General features: G+C 40.0%; 1 pseudogene; it reads left to right on the top strand.

Annotated features, from left to right (window-relative positions):
• Window positions 1-13,626, top strand: part of LOC139719076 (thyroxine 5-deiodinase-like) — a 46,527-nt pseudogene extending 32,901 nt beyond the window's left edge.
• The last annotated feature ends 1,893 nt before the right edge of the window (window positions 13,627-15,519 follow it).

Genomic DNA, 15,519 nt, shown 5'->3' with positions numbered 1-15,519 from the left:
AACAACGTTCAAAGGTCACGATGCGTAACAATGGCGCGACGAAATAAAAATAGCACACAGGGTTGGCAAAATTGCTTATACGAGGAGGTACATTACTACATAAGCCAGTCTCTTCTTTGGGCAATCAAAAAAGGTTCCCTTTTGATATTACGCAAAGTGCTTCACAAGTCGAGCTCGGGCTCCAAGTTGGATCGCCGCTGCGAATAAAAAGGTATAATACTATGTCATTTTCCATTGAAGTCTCCCCACGAGGCGCCAATTTTCTAACTTCACCTTCTTCTTGCCTGCTTAAGTTATAAGTACAAGTCGTCTGTTGAGAATGAGAAGGGCGTTAAGTTGTCTCGAACACTATGGGTTTTGTGACAACTTAACGCCCTTATCATTCTCAACGGACGAAGTATTGTATGATCACCATGAGCCTACTGCATGCATGAATATGCTTCACATTCAAGCCTGTTCAAAATTTCGTGAGTTTTATGTGTAGATTAAAACATGCGAGTTTTCCTCGCTGACTAAAAGTCAAGGTATAGAGAGCTATAGACAGGCCCTAGTGTAGATCTGAGAACATACCCAGTGGGCATGGAATTAGTTGTCTGCTTGCCTTCTGCAAGTGTCGATTCGTGCAATATTCTTCAGATGAAGAATATAAACGTTGAAATATAAACGTTAAGGCCGTGTCACACCTTTCAAGGCAAGCTAAGCAGGCTTGTTGCGAGTTGGGATTTGGAGAATAGGAGAATTTTCCGCGGGCGGACAAGAATGTTTGCGATTTTTCCACTTGTGTCTAACCTGCTTGACGCGTGCTGCTTACCTTCTACTTGCATGTATTCGGTGTGACCTGCGTGAGAGCTTTGAAACCGATTCGTTTTCTGTTACGAGCGACTTACGGGTACTGGGAAGTACCTGCGTTGGAGTTGTCTGCGAGGTGCTGCTGGTAAGGGTCTCCTACTGGTGTTCTGAGTGTACCTCTGCGAGCGAACCCCCACGACTCACTCGGCACAAGTTTTTAGCATGCTCAAGATCTTAGTTGTCATACCGTATCTGGGGAACTTTTGCGGGTTGACTTGCGGGGAAACAAATTTGCTACCTGGAACTCTCAGCAGTTTGTACGCACTTGACAGTACCTAGCGCGTATCTCGCCCGTAGTTGCCCGGAGGTGCGCATGCAGGCCCGATTTACCCGCAGCCAAGTTTAGAGCATGACCAAAACTTTTTTTCCGGGTGAATCCCGGGGATTACCCACAGAAATTCACGTAGAACGCCAGTAGGAGGCCCTTAGCGGCAGCACCTCGTGGGCAACTCCCACGAAGTTACTTCGCAGTTTCCTTATGCGGCCAAGATATTGACATTCTGCAAGTTCTGTGGGACTTCTGTCATTCCTTCGGAGGAATTCCTTCACTGAGTTATCAGCCCCCACGCGCCTGGCACAAAGGTCACACAGTATACCCGCAAGTAGAATTTAAATAGAACGCGTCCAGCAAGTCAGACACATGCACTGATTTGCCCAAATCCGTGTCCGCCCTCAGAAATTGTCCGGTATGCTGGAAAATCCCCACACGCAACAAGCCAGCAAAGCTTCCCCGGAAGGGTGTGATAGGGCCTAAACATGGTTGCGGGTAAAACGAATTGCGTGCGCACCTCCGGGCGACTACGAGGGAGATACGTGCTAGGTACTGTCATGTGCGGGTCATCTGCGGGGACCACTGTCCTCCGGGTAGTAAAAATCGTTCTTCGCAAGTCGCACGCAAAGCTTGCCTGGAAAGGCGTGACACGGCCTTAAAGATCTGATAAGAGTTGGCTGGCATAATCTTCAGTATGAGCTACAACAATCAGCTCCTATGCTGCAGCAATATTGATTAACGTAAATATCGCCGATGTTCTAGTTTTTGTAGATAATGACGTTAATCGTACGAGTGTTGATGTCTGATGACTTTTGAGTCCGCGAGTTCTATCTTACCCTAGAAAACTTATCCAGCCCAGCGAAATTGAAATATGTGTCGTTTTGCGTAACTTAGCTATCATTTAAACATGTCAGTGTGTTGATACACGAAAGGAGGGTGCAAGGCAACTTTTTTTTTTTTTGGTCTATTTTTTTTTCTCATTTTCTATTTCTATGTCATTGAAACATTTTCTCCTCTTTCATCAACTGGCATAGAATGTTAAGTGTAATAAATTTCCCCTGTTTTCTTAAAGAGATAATTCAAGGTCTTTCTTACGCTACAAAAATGAAAATATATCTAGATCTCTTTAAATTTTCTTTGTATCATCGTAATCTTCTCGTCAAGCATTGGCAACACCAATACTTTAAAAACTCAACATTTGAACAGACTGTCCGACTTTACTCAAACTTCTCTGACGTGCTCTAGTAATAATCGATGATAATTGTTATTCACTCATTGCACTCATATAAAATAGACTGGCGAAGCCGCTGCTTCGTCGTCAGTAACAACGTCCGGTGTTGACCGTCAGGCGGTCATGATGGCAGTCGATCATGGAATCGACTACGCCACCCTCGGAGCGAAGATTCGTGCGGCAATGAAGTCGGGACAATCTGGTCCCGGAGGGCCTGGTCGTGGAGGCAAGCCCCTAGCGATGCCTAGGGTGCTCGGTCAGCCCGAGACAGCGGCAAAGACGTTGAAGGCGTACAGGGAGTATCTTAATAAGGAGGAAGTTCAGAAGATTTTCGACGAAAAGCTGGACTTCCGCGATGCAAACGTATTCATCGAGTCACAGGTAAAGAAGCACACACGCATACACACACACGCATACACACACACACACACACACACACACACACACACACACACATTTCTCTCTCTCTGTGTCTGTCTGTCTCTAGATATACATGTACATATGAATGATTACACGACTTGTAATACTTTCTGAGATGTCAATAGCAATCATCTTCATACCAATTGAGTTACCATAGGGATTTAATGAAGCATCAGCATGACCAATAAAGTAGTGGCGAGTAGGCTATAATCTTTATGTCTTATGGAACTGTATACTTTATTCAACGCATTATCAAGACGCATTTTTAATATTTTCTGCCAGCATGATGTAATATAAAAAACGGACAACATAGCCCCCAAACCATCCCCCCCCCCCCCATCATATTCACATGTATTCTATATTCATATATTAAATTAGAAATGAAGATTAAATTGAATAAAACAAAAGAAAAAAATCTACACACTTGGCCGGTATTTTCTGCCAGTATACAAATGGACAGCATATCTCCCTCCCCTGCCGTGCCTGCGGGAGGCCCCACCCCCCCCCCCCCCAAAAAAAAAAGAAGAAGTTTGGTGTAATGAATCATATTCTCAGGTAGTTGTCAGCAAGAATACGTGGAACAACAACTTGGAGATACTCGGGGGAGAGGGAGATCTCTCTCCCCGTCTCAGTATGTTTGTATATAAACAAAATTGAATTCAATTCTGTCAAATATTGACAATAACCAATCGAATAAGGATAAAAGAGTAAGTATAATATCTCAATAATCAATCAATCGTTTCAGAGAGCCCAGCTGGAGCTAAGTCTGGAATTCCTCGATGAAAATGGATTGAGTCATCTGAAACCAATGTTTGGACTAGACAAAATCTTCACTCTGAGGGCACTTGGACTCGCTTGCTACAACGATTGTCCCATGGTACGTAGACTCTATCAAATAAGTTAAGAATGAACAAAAAAAAAAACAGCTTAAAACGTCTTAAATGAGGAGAAGCTTTGATTTTCATAGTTTTTGTTTTGTTTTCTTCTTTGGTTTGTGTTTATGTGTGTGTCAATGATGAACGTAGCATAAGATACGGAGGGTCAAACGTGCATTTTCCCTTCCCAGTCTGTACTGGGCAGATTTTTGTTGTTTTGTTTGTTCGTGCCATTTTCCCAGTTGCACCGTCTCGTTGGTCTTTCATGGGGTCCAGTTAGATGTGAGACGGGACCACTTTATCAAGTTATGCACCCTGCACTTAACGATGAATAAATGAATGAAGCGATTTTTTTTTGTGTGTGCATGAGTTGTGACTCTCTCACACACGCGACACCTCCCTTTTATGCCCTATCCGAGGTACAGAGAGTGTTACGGGATGATTATACACAACATTGCTCAGTTAGACTCGGAAATCGATCGGGTCCTTTGGATCTGGCAGTCTGGAGGCAGACGCTCTTGCGCCCGTGTTGTGCGCTTCAGTGAACGACACGGCTCTAGAGTTTATGAAGATTTCTTTTTCTTGTCTTCAGTGTCATCATTTAAGTCATGGCTTAGGACTGCCATTGAAGCAAGTGAATCATGTGTAGATTAGAAATTCGTGAAAGTGACACCCCTTCCTGCAAGGAAATGATGCAGATAAATCTTCTTCAACCGAAAAATTGACAATGAAACGACTCTTTCTCTTAATGTCAGTTTTACTCATAAGTTTTTTACCACTTTCTGATGATTTCTTCCAACGTTATCTTTCATCAGAGAGGTTTTATAATGTGATATAGTATAACATATATGATATGATATGATATAATCTGTAATATTATACAGATATTGACTGGTACGGGGTGGAATATAACATTCTTTGGACCGCCAGGAGTTATATTTTCCCAAGGGAAAATAATGATCACGAGAGAAAAATGTGACTCCCTGGCGTTCCAAAGATTGTTAAATTCCACCAACTACTATAGTCGATATATGTTACATTAGATGGTCTTGATTACGCTTTACAGAAGAGTACATTACTGGTTGTAGTGTTAGGCCTACTAACTAACGACACATAATAACGTTAGGCTCATGTCCAATAACGACTTTAATTAGTTCTAACATTAGGCTCAAGTCCAGTAACGACGCTACTTACGTTAGGCTTCAGGATAGGCCACCCGGCTGACTTAAATAGGGGTCTGCTTAGTGTGCGTGCTGGACCAGACCTTTGAATTGGACTATTTGTTAGTCTACGCCTGTTTGTCTTTTTACCTCTGTCTTTGAACTCAGTAGGCATATGTCTCGATAAGTGGGACACAGGCCCTAACGGTTAGATCTACACTCACAAGACAACTTTAGGCCTAACGTTATACTGGGCAATTTTCATCATCTGTAGCAATTTCAAAATTAGTTCACAATGTGTGGAATGTGGGGCGGAAGGTGATTGTTATTGCCCGTTATCATTGTGAATAATGTGAATGTCATTGTGAATATAATTGTGAATGCTACTGGTTCTATGGCAAGCCGAATTCTCGCTGGTTTCGGCATCATTGAGAGTGCAAAATGATCACATTTTGAAAATTGCAAGGGTTGACAAAAATGGTCCTAAAATCATAACACATTGACCAAAATTAAAGAACTTGGTGTCATTCTATTGGAAAATGAATGGCTTTCCTAATATTGTGCAAAATAATGGCACATTTGCAGCAATATTGCTGAAATTAAAGATCTTAGGTGTTCCGTCATATTTGGGCCGCCCTGTATAGACGATAGTTCGTAGACGAAACAGAATTAGACCATGTGGGTTGAGACTACATGACCATTAGGCGAAGTGGGAGTAGATCAAGTGATAGAATGATCACCTCTTTGTTGGCGAAAGAGGTGAGACCAGGCTGCTTTTCTTTAGCCCACCATCAGTTGACCGACTCGACACAACTTTCAAGGAACTGCGCAATCTCAATAAAACTTTTCTTTGCCTCTTGAATTCCACAGCTAAAATTCTTTCTTCCAAAGTTGATTCTTTTTCTACACCAGGTGTTTGTTTGCTTGCTTGTTTCATTTCTATTATGAAAAGATAGCGAGATAGTAGCCCATATTCAGCTGCAAAAAGCAGCTGGTTAGCTTTGATGGGGTTCAGTTGGATGTGAGGTGGACCACTCCGCCGGACAAACACCCTGCTCTTTGCGGTGAATAAATGAAGCGAAGTATTGACATACATTAGTTATGACTCTCTCACGCTCTAGACCTCCCTTTCATGTCATATCCGCGAGGGACAGAGTGTTTTGTCTCTTACTACAGGCGACGGGATAATTACACACAACATTGCTCATTATGGGACCCGGAAATCGAACCCAGGTCCTTCATTTGTCCTTTGCATCATGAGGCAGACGCGCTACCGACTGAGTTAACTCAATCGTTTGACACATTCACCACATTCATGATAGTGGGTCAGCAACCTCATCAAGCAACTTCTTTTTAAAAAACAAAATATGAATGCAGACTGTACGTAAAAGCCTTGAATACATAAAAAGACAGTGTAGAAAGATAAAATACGAACATTATTGTCCTGTTCTAATCCCACCAACGGTCGGGTCTGCACTGCATTCTCTGAAAAATAAAATAGTGGCATTATCACGTTCGACGTTAGCGATGTTATATCATTGACAATGTCAGAACCCTTTGGAGAAGCTGCCGTAACACCGGTGAAGCTACTCTGGATGAAATGGCACCTGTTTCTCCGCTAGATGACGGTACAACGAACAGATAATTCAGAGGTAGGCGTAGCTGTGAGGAGAGTAATGGTATGTCACTGTCAGTATGTTTGACCTTAGGTCATTGCCACCTTTCTTATCATTATCGTCATCAACGATAGCAATTAATATTGTTATCATTATATTGTTCTTATTGTCATATTGTTATCAACATTTCCCATGTATATCCACCTTCTTCCGTATTGAATACACAAACAGGTGATGAAGGAGTTAGCGGATGCCAATACGATCAGAACAATTCTGGCAAAAACCAACGCGGTAGCCGTCGGCGACACGGTTCCCGACTTGAACCTCGTAACCTTGGGCGGATCGACAGTTAGTCTTCAAGATCTGCACGTGAACAAGGGTCACCCGCTAATGATTTTGGCTTCGTCAGCTTCCTGACCCCCGCTTCGGGTGAGATATTCCTGATTACTTGCGGGGCAGTCATTGAAATGAATACATGCAATATATATATATATATATATATATATATATATATATATATATAATATATATATATATATATATATATATATATATATGTTGATAAGGTAGTCCACGTGTCGGCAAGATAAAAAGATAAGTAACAAAACTGCAACAAAGTTCATGCTGTATTTACCAACTTGAGCGTCTCGCCGCCCTTTGTATCAACACTTGAGAAAGGGCGGCGAGACGCTCGAAAAATTTGTGTGAAGAAATAAACCGTTGGTGAATACAGCATGAACTTTGTTGCAGTTTTTGTTACTTTATTATATATATATATATATATATATATATATATATATATATATATATATATATATAGTGTGTGAGAAATAGTTCCCTGGGTCCCGAACGTGCGCTGTGCCTCATTGTTGGTTGCATATATATTGAAAGAAATTGGACTGAGGCGGGACGTTGCTCTCGATCTTAGTCTCGATTTTATTTGTCAAGCTTTCGGCCCGTCATTAGGCCTTCGTCAGGATCTACCAACATAATAATTATTATATGAATAACCTGATGTGTCATATAATATATAATGCAATTTTATATATTACCAATATTCTAAATCATTTCCTTTATATACACAAATCAATCATTCAATTCAATACAAATATCCAATCTAACCTCAAATCATCATCAGAATAACATCATATATCCCAAAAAATATATAAGTTGATTCTTATATCATAATGCTTCCATATGATAATCATATTGTCTTATAATTCTTAGCATAATTAGCATTATTTGACAAAAAAGAACGGCCCCCCTTAGAAAGAACCCCATTCGTCTTAACATACAGTCCCGCCACCGCCAAAACTGCACAAAATTCTCAAAAAGGAACAAAAAAACCCTAGATAAATCAGCTTCACTCTCAGAGATACTTTCGGATCCCCCGTTAGTTGCATACCGACGCCCCGCACCCTCCGCGACCTACTAACATACTCTGGCGACCCCAAAAATGACCAGCTGAATGAGAACAACACAAACGGCTTTGCCAAATGCGAAGCCAATGCTTCACAACTTTGTTAAAGAAGGCAAAAAGTTCAAAAGCAATGTCACGGGGGAAGAATTCCCAATCACATCCAAAATACAGCGCAAGTCAGACTGGCTCATTTATTTGATATCGTGTACGAAATGTCACAAACAATACGTGGGAAAGACAGAAACATCCTTGTACACCAGATTCAGCAACACTAAATCGGAAATACTGAACTACAATACACCCAACAAGCGAAAAACCCTCCCCTACACAACACACTTTAACCAGCACGACCACTCAATTGACAATGTAAAGATCACAGGCATCGAAACAATCAGAACAAAATCCCGCCAAGTAATCCTCCATGGAGAATCCTTCTGGATAAAGAAATTGAAAAACACTGACCCCCGATGGCATTAACGTTGACCAATGAACCCAACATAGCTCTTATCCCGAACCTCCTCACTCTAACTTCAGACTCACAGTGAAACACCCGTAGCAGAAAACTCGGCCATGACCAGACAGGACAAAATATAGCCCAACATACAGGTAAAACACCCTAATAAATTTCAGGTTAGATATATCGTGATTATTGAGATTTCATTTGCATGTACTGATATATTGTATGATCACAAGATGGAGGAATAGAGTTGAGTGTAATAAGTTTATGTGATTTGATATGAATGAAATGTATAATGGTGTATAATGATGAATTTGGGAAAATGTATGAATTTGCGATTTTTGATATGATTATTTCTAACTGTATATTTATATGTAACATAATAGATATTATGATTGAATATTATTATTGTGAAATTCTGTCGATATTTATTGTATGATCACACGATTCATGATTACTGTTGAGCGTCACGAGTTGATCTGATTTGATATGAATGATATGGAAAATAGTGTATGATGGATTTGTGAATATGATCTTGTGATGTTTTAATTATATATGCAAAATAAGAGGCATTGTGAATGATTGGATGTTAATTAGTGTATTTTTTTAACAGAAGATGAGCACAGGGTGCTGGGATGCACAATAACGATACAAGTCCCACGCAGGTAATTTATAGAAATTGTTGTTGTTTATACATCTGATCTAAGAGTTGATATATTTTTGGCAGGGTTAAGGTTATTATATTATTTCGGTAATAAGAAATATATAGGATATGTTGATTTAGATAATATTATATCAACCGGAGTTGTGTGTGTGTGTTTGCTTGGGTATGTGTGTGTGTATGTGAATATGTATACATGTGCGTATGTATGTGGGTCTGTGTGTGTGTGTGTGTGTGTGTGTGTGTGTGTATGTGGATGTATACATATACGCAATGCATATAGACATATGAACATGATATATATGTATATGATTCTGTTTGTGACCATAATGCTAAGAATTATAAGACAATATGATTATTATATGGCAGCATTATGATACAAGAATCTATTCACATATATTTTTTGGATATATGATGTTATTCTGATGATGATTTGAGGTTAGATTGGATATTTGTATTGAATTGAATGATTGATTTGTGTACATAAATTACATTATGCTAAGAATTATAAGACAATATGATTATTATATGGCAGCAATATGATACAAGAATCTATTCAAATATATTTTTTGGATATATGATGTTATTCTGATGATGATTTGAGGTTAGATTGAATATTTGTATTGAATTGAATTATTGATTTGTGTATATAAAGGAAATGATTTAGAAGATTGGTAATATATGAAATTGCATTATATATTATATGACACATCAGGTTATTCATATAATAATTATTCCGTTGGTAGATCCTCACGAAGGCCTAATGACGGGCCGAAAGCTTGACAAATAAAAGGGAGACTAAGATCGAGAGCAACGTCCCGCCTCAGTCCAATTTCTTTCAATATATATATATATATATATATATATATATATATATATGATGTAATATACTTGTACCTGTATATTCACAGTATTGTGTGCAAACATCATGAGTGTTAACACTATACTACTCCATACTATTACTACTGTTACTACTCCTAATTCGAGCTGCAGCCATAGCTTGCAGCCTATTCCATCTTGGCTTCCATAAATGGAATTGCACCTCCAAACCTGTCTTTACTATCTAGTATAACTGTCCTCAGTTCAGTTATGCTCTCAAGGCCTGTGTCCTTCTTCAGCACACGGATGAAAGTGGCCCTACTTCTTCTTCAAGGCTGCGATGAGAGTAGACTGTCTGTTGCCCTTTTTACTTTGAGTATATATGCATGAGATAATCATGTAAGCCTATGCAGTGTGAAGGACATCTGTCGAAAGGCATGCTGTTATAAAAAAAAATACATCCTTAGTAACAGCATGTCATGGTTATTATGAAAAAGCCATTTGAACTTGGCAACAAGTTGCGGCACACATGCAAACACGACACCAATTTTGCGTATCACAGAAAAGCATTCGGAAATTGCCCATGTCCAAAGGAAATTCTCACATCCATAATTTTCACAAACTCGTGTAACTTGGAAAACAGAATAAGGTCTTGGCAATAAATACTCCCCCCCCCCCCCGCCCATGATTTAGATTAATAAGTATCGATCCACGCACATATTATAAAACCTGATCTAATGAACAGAAAAAAAAATAACAAACACTCAACAGACTTTCATTTGTGATGTTGAACTTTTATGGACCTGCGTGTAGTTACGGAACACATCCAAACACGACACTATGTCATAGAAAAGCACAAAAATGTTACTCATGTCAAAAAATATAGGGGCCTACTCTCACTTCAATATAATGGAAAACAGGCTGTGGTCCTAGCAATGTCTCCCCCCCCCCCCCCCATGACGCAGATATAAGCTTCGTATAGAGACACATACTCTTAAACCGGAAATGAATGTAAACAAGCACGCAAAAAAACGTTCATTTGCGATTTTTTTTTTATATATAGGCCTGCGTAGTAGGCGGCACGCTGGCGTCTCTCGCCCGTGACTTCCGAAACCAGGTCGATTTCCTCGCTGTGTACTTGGCCGAGGCTCACCCGGTGGGTGACTGGGCGATGGGGACGAACGTCAGCTACATGAAGCAGCACCAGTCGCTGCAGGAACGAATGGCTGCGGCAAGGTGACGAACGTGTTGTTCTAATTAATTTTGTATAAATTTAACTGCCCCTACATCGATGATGATGATTGATCACTAATTGATTGAGACAATTGTGGCTAACATCACTAGTATATCATCTTTGTGATTTAAATATCAATCTTAACCAACAGTAAAAATGATATCAGAAAATAAATAACATTGATAAAATATCAAGGTGGCAATAATATGAGACAAAAATACTTAGCACGAGCCATTGTTTGTTACGTTGTAAACATCCTGTCCTTTTTCCCCTTTGCTTCACATTGTTGCTTGTGTAGGGCCTACTGTCAATATTATACAATAAGCTTATCATACAGCAATAACGCACAAGCTTGTCTTATGTGTAATTCACGGCACAAATACAATTACGATCGGCTAATTTAATTGGTAAGTTTTGAATTTGTATCTGAAGAATTTCGAATGATTTGACGCTGTTGTACCAACATTCATTTGAAAGAAATAACATACATGTAGATTTTTCTAGCACTTGACATTATTTCTATTGTATGTATTCTGCATGATAAAATGAACCTCGCTTGAAAACCCCAAAGTCGAAGAAAGATTTTACCGGGGTCGCATAATTATGAAAATCAATCAGTCAAGAGATCAATGGTTCAACAACAAAAAAATCCAGTAATAATTGTCACATTATCATGAACATTTGTTCATTCTATCGTGTTTGCTAAAATTCACGTATCAAAAAGACAAAAAAAAAAAAAAACGTCGGAGGATAGACTTCAGTAACTTCAGATTCGACATTGGAGTACAATAGGGATAGTCTAGTGCACTTTAGTTATTTGGTTATTGGCGCCCGAAGTGCCTGTTATTTATAGACACCGCGCTGACATGCAGACTCAGTGCAGACTATTGGTCTAAGTTGACATTCTCACGGAGGGCCTTGAGAGGGAATCGCTGGAAGTTCTGACTAGTCCCGATTCGGGACTATTTTCTTTTCTTCTTCAATTTGTGCCCTCATAGGCATGATAGGCCGGTAGCGCGAAGCCTTTGATCGCAGTCCACGCATCGCGAGTCCACTTGCTGATCCCCCCCCCCCCCCCCCCCCCGACTAGGCTCGAATTCCTACAACGCCATCAACGACGAAATATTGGTATGCTCTCTCATTGACTGTACAGTACTGTGTGGAAAGCAAGACGAAGACAGCCAAGGCAGTAGACTAAGTTCTGACAAGCTGTCGAGGGGACTTCCTTTCTCTCAGAATATGGCGACATGATGTGTGATAATAATCGTATTCTCACCAAGAACTTACTGCTTTAAAAAAAGGTCTACCTCAGTGAACCAATTAGGTTTGAGTCGTGCTTAACGGCGAAGAGCTTAACTTGAGAGAAGAACAAACCCCCTACAAGCCTTGGGCCTACCGACCTTCGCAAAAACGCCCATTTACTATTACCGACATCACGGAGATACATGTGTAGCCCCATGTCGAAACTGTCAATAAACCTCACATTGTCGGTGGGATTGGTCATACTCCTCATAAAAAAAAAGCTATCACGTCACGGGGGCGCTGTGGCACAGTGAATAAGACTCCCGACTCCCGATCGGAGGACCCGAGTTCGAATCCCGCCAAGTACTTACGTCCTTGGACAAGATGCTTTTACCCACTATGTCCCTCTCGACCCAGGTGTATAAATGGGTACCTGGCAATGCTAGGGTAATAATGATAGCAGGGCCCTCTGGTAGAGCAGTGGCAACACTGAAGAGGCTACCCTGGGTAAATAAGACCTTATTATTATTAATATCATTATTATTGTTATTATCATTATTATCATTATTATTATTACTATACTATCATTATCATACCTTTGTCACTTTCGTTTATGTGCAGTGTTATTGTCTATCTGCATAGACCCTATTAATCGGTAGGCCTACTTTGGTAACCAAAGCCAACTTGTATTTTGCAAATGAAATCGTAGATGTCTTTTAATGAATAATTGCAGGGACTTGCTCGATGTTGACAGGGCTGCTCACTCATGCATGACCGATGACGTCACGGACATATCCCAGTTCCGTCTCGTCGTCGATCAGATGGACAACAGCTTCTCAAGGATGTTCAACGCGCACCCGGATCGCGTGATCTTCGTTAAGGACGGGAAGGTCGCCTACCTCAGCAGGACGATCTTCCAACAGACCATGGAGCCAACCCGCCTGATGACGCACGAGGCACGTGACTGGTTGCAGGCCAATCTTTAAATTCAGACACAAGACGGCGCTCTGCAAATGACTGCCCATGATTAGGTAACTCAACGCAACTGCAGTCAACAATATGGACAAGTTATTAAAGAGTTTGATTGAATTATGTTTACTTTATCCATGAACGTGTTTAAAATTTCCCTGCGATGCAGACAACAAAACTCGAGGGCTTCAATCACGAAGATATATCATTATGGTAAAACAAAATGATTATTAAACTTTAGAGCAATGCTGTCGTTGGCAGGAAAATTACGGTATCAGATTCTAATTTCATGTGCGTACATAATTGCATAGACCTATTCATATTTCACCATGCGTAATACCAGGACTGTTACACATACAGGACGTGTGCTTATCAAATATTTTCATTGGATAATATTGAAGATAATGGCCGCAGACCTTAGATATTTTACTTTTTTTTCTCTCAGAGTCGCAACATGTGAATGAAAGTCAACAGTGGGGTACCTTGATTGACATGGCCATAATCTTATTGAACGACTGACAAGAAAAGACATAAAATGGTGTATACTGACCTCAATGACCACTCGTGCTGTCTTTAAACTAGTAAATAATTCCTCCAGTGACGTCAAGTAGTCTGTTTGTCGTTTTTTTTTTTTTAATTGAGAGGAAGCCTTCCCCTCACGATGTGAGGTTTATTTTCCTGCTCAGAAGCAGCCGTATCGCTTCACCTACATAATTGATACCCTTGTTCAGACGTCATCACTCTACTGATGCAAGAGTTTTAGACTAAACTAAATTACACTAAATCGATTTGTTTTACATGGTCGCTAAGAAAGCAATGGATGCTTGAAAGCAAGGCTTAGCAGCCTCGGAATTGACGCCTTGCACCTCCGAAGGACTGTGCAATCAAGATACTAGTAATCTATATGAATTTCCTAGTGTGTTGGGTCTCAACAGTTGCAACCATGGGAAGTATAATCACCTCCTGATTAACGGCCCATGGTTTTACCCACAAAGCCACAAGAGTTTCTCAGAATTTACTTTATGTAAAATGTGAAAGCAACGTTGTGATTTTTCAGGATAACAATACATTTGTAATGAGGATCATCATTATCATCATCATACTACAGTAGTAATAATGAGAGTCACAGTATAATGGAGCTATACTGTACTAGTAATAATGACAGTAATGAAAATATTGATAATGATAGTAATAGGTTAGAGTATGTCATATAGTAGTATTGACAATAATGGTGTACGTGAACTAAGAAAAAGGTGCAAAAGGAAGTCCATTATACGAGCATTTTTCAGTTGACAAAGTCTATGACACTTTTGGGCGAAAACTCGTTCTTGAGAGCCTAAAAGCAGAAACAAACTGTTTGTTACTGAATATCCGACGCTTGTAAATGATGACTCCTTTTCTTTTCTTTTTGTGGGGCAAAATTTGCCCAAACTTAAAGCAATCCTGAGAATAAAAAATATTTTGAAACATGAGAGTTATTATATGTGTGTGCCTTTATGCTACCCACAAAATGTGTAACCCTGTTTTATCTGTGTTTGTTTGTTTGTTTGTTTGTGGTTTGGTGGGGGGGTTTTTGTACATCGTGCACGGCGTAAGTGTATCTGCTAAATAATGGCTCTAGATGAATTTAGTTTTACGAAATGGTTTTGGTGGGATAACTTACTTGTCTGTGGACACTTTTCGTCTACCCCTGTCGCAATAGTGCGGTCTCGATGAAGCGATCTCACCACTACTTTGACAAAGAAATGCAATCAAGTATTAAGAATCACAGGATGGTCAAACATTCAGTGTTTCATTCCTTTATTCTACTCACTATTTAAATTCAACGCAAAAAAAAATAGGTGTATAGGCCTATATACATTAGGGAATAACATAACCCTCAAAGGAGGACGAAACCCAAATATAGAAATACAGAATATTAATTAAGGAAATGAAGCATTATAAGAGACCACATCGGCGAAGTTTGAGGAAAATTGGACAGTCCATTTAACAGTTATGAATCTTTAAAGTGGCAGCCGTAAACATGGCTGCATGAGAAGAGTTATACGGATGTCTCATTTAATGGGCCCATTCACGTTGTACAAAAGTGACGCCACCTCGCAGCCATGTTACCACTCACACTCTATGGGGACTTGCACGCATTTTCCAGGAGTGACTGTCACCAAGATCGTGTGATTTCGGGAGCCTGTGCGTGGTAACATGGCGGCACAGTGGTTTCAGAGCAACAGGCCAATAAGATATCCAGAAACTTCTAATTTCCGTGTAGAGATCAGTAGTTCAAGCGAAGAATGGACC

Source organism: Diadema antillarum, unplaced genomic scaffold (assembly GCF_040938485.1).
Source record: "Diadema antillarum isolate AM-2024a unplaced genomic scaffold, OU_Dant_1.0 scf00000103, whole genome shotgun sequence".
Classification (NCBI taxonomy): domain Eukaryota; kingdom Metazoa; phylum Echinodermata; class Echinoidea; order Diadematoida; family Diadematidae; genus Diadema; species Diadema antillarum.
The sequence above is the reverse complement of the archived record's forward strand: the minus strand, read 5'-3'. Positions and strand labels throughout refer to the sequence as shown.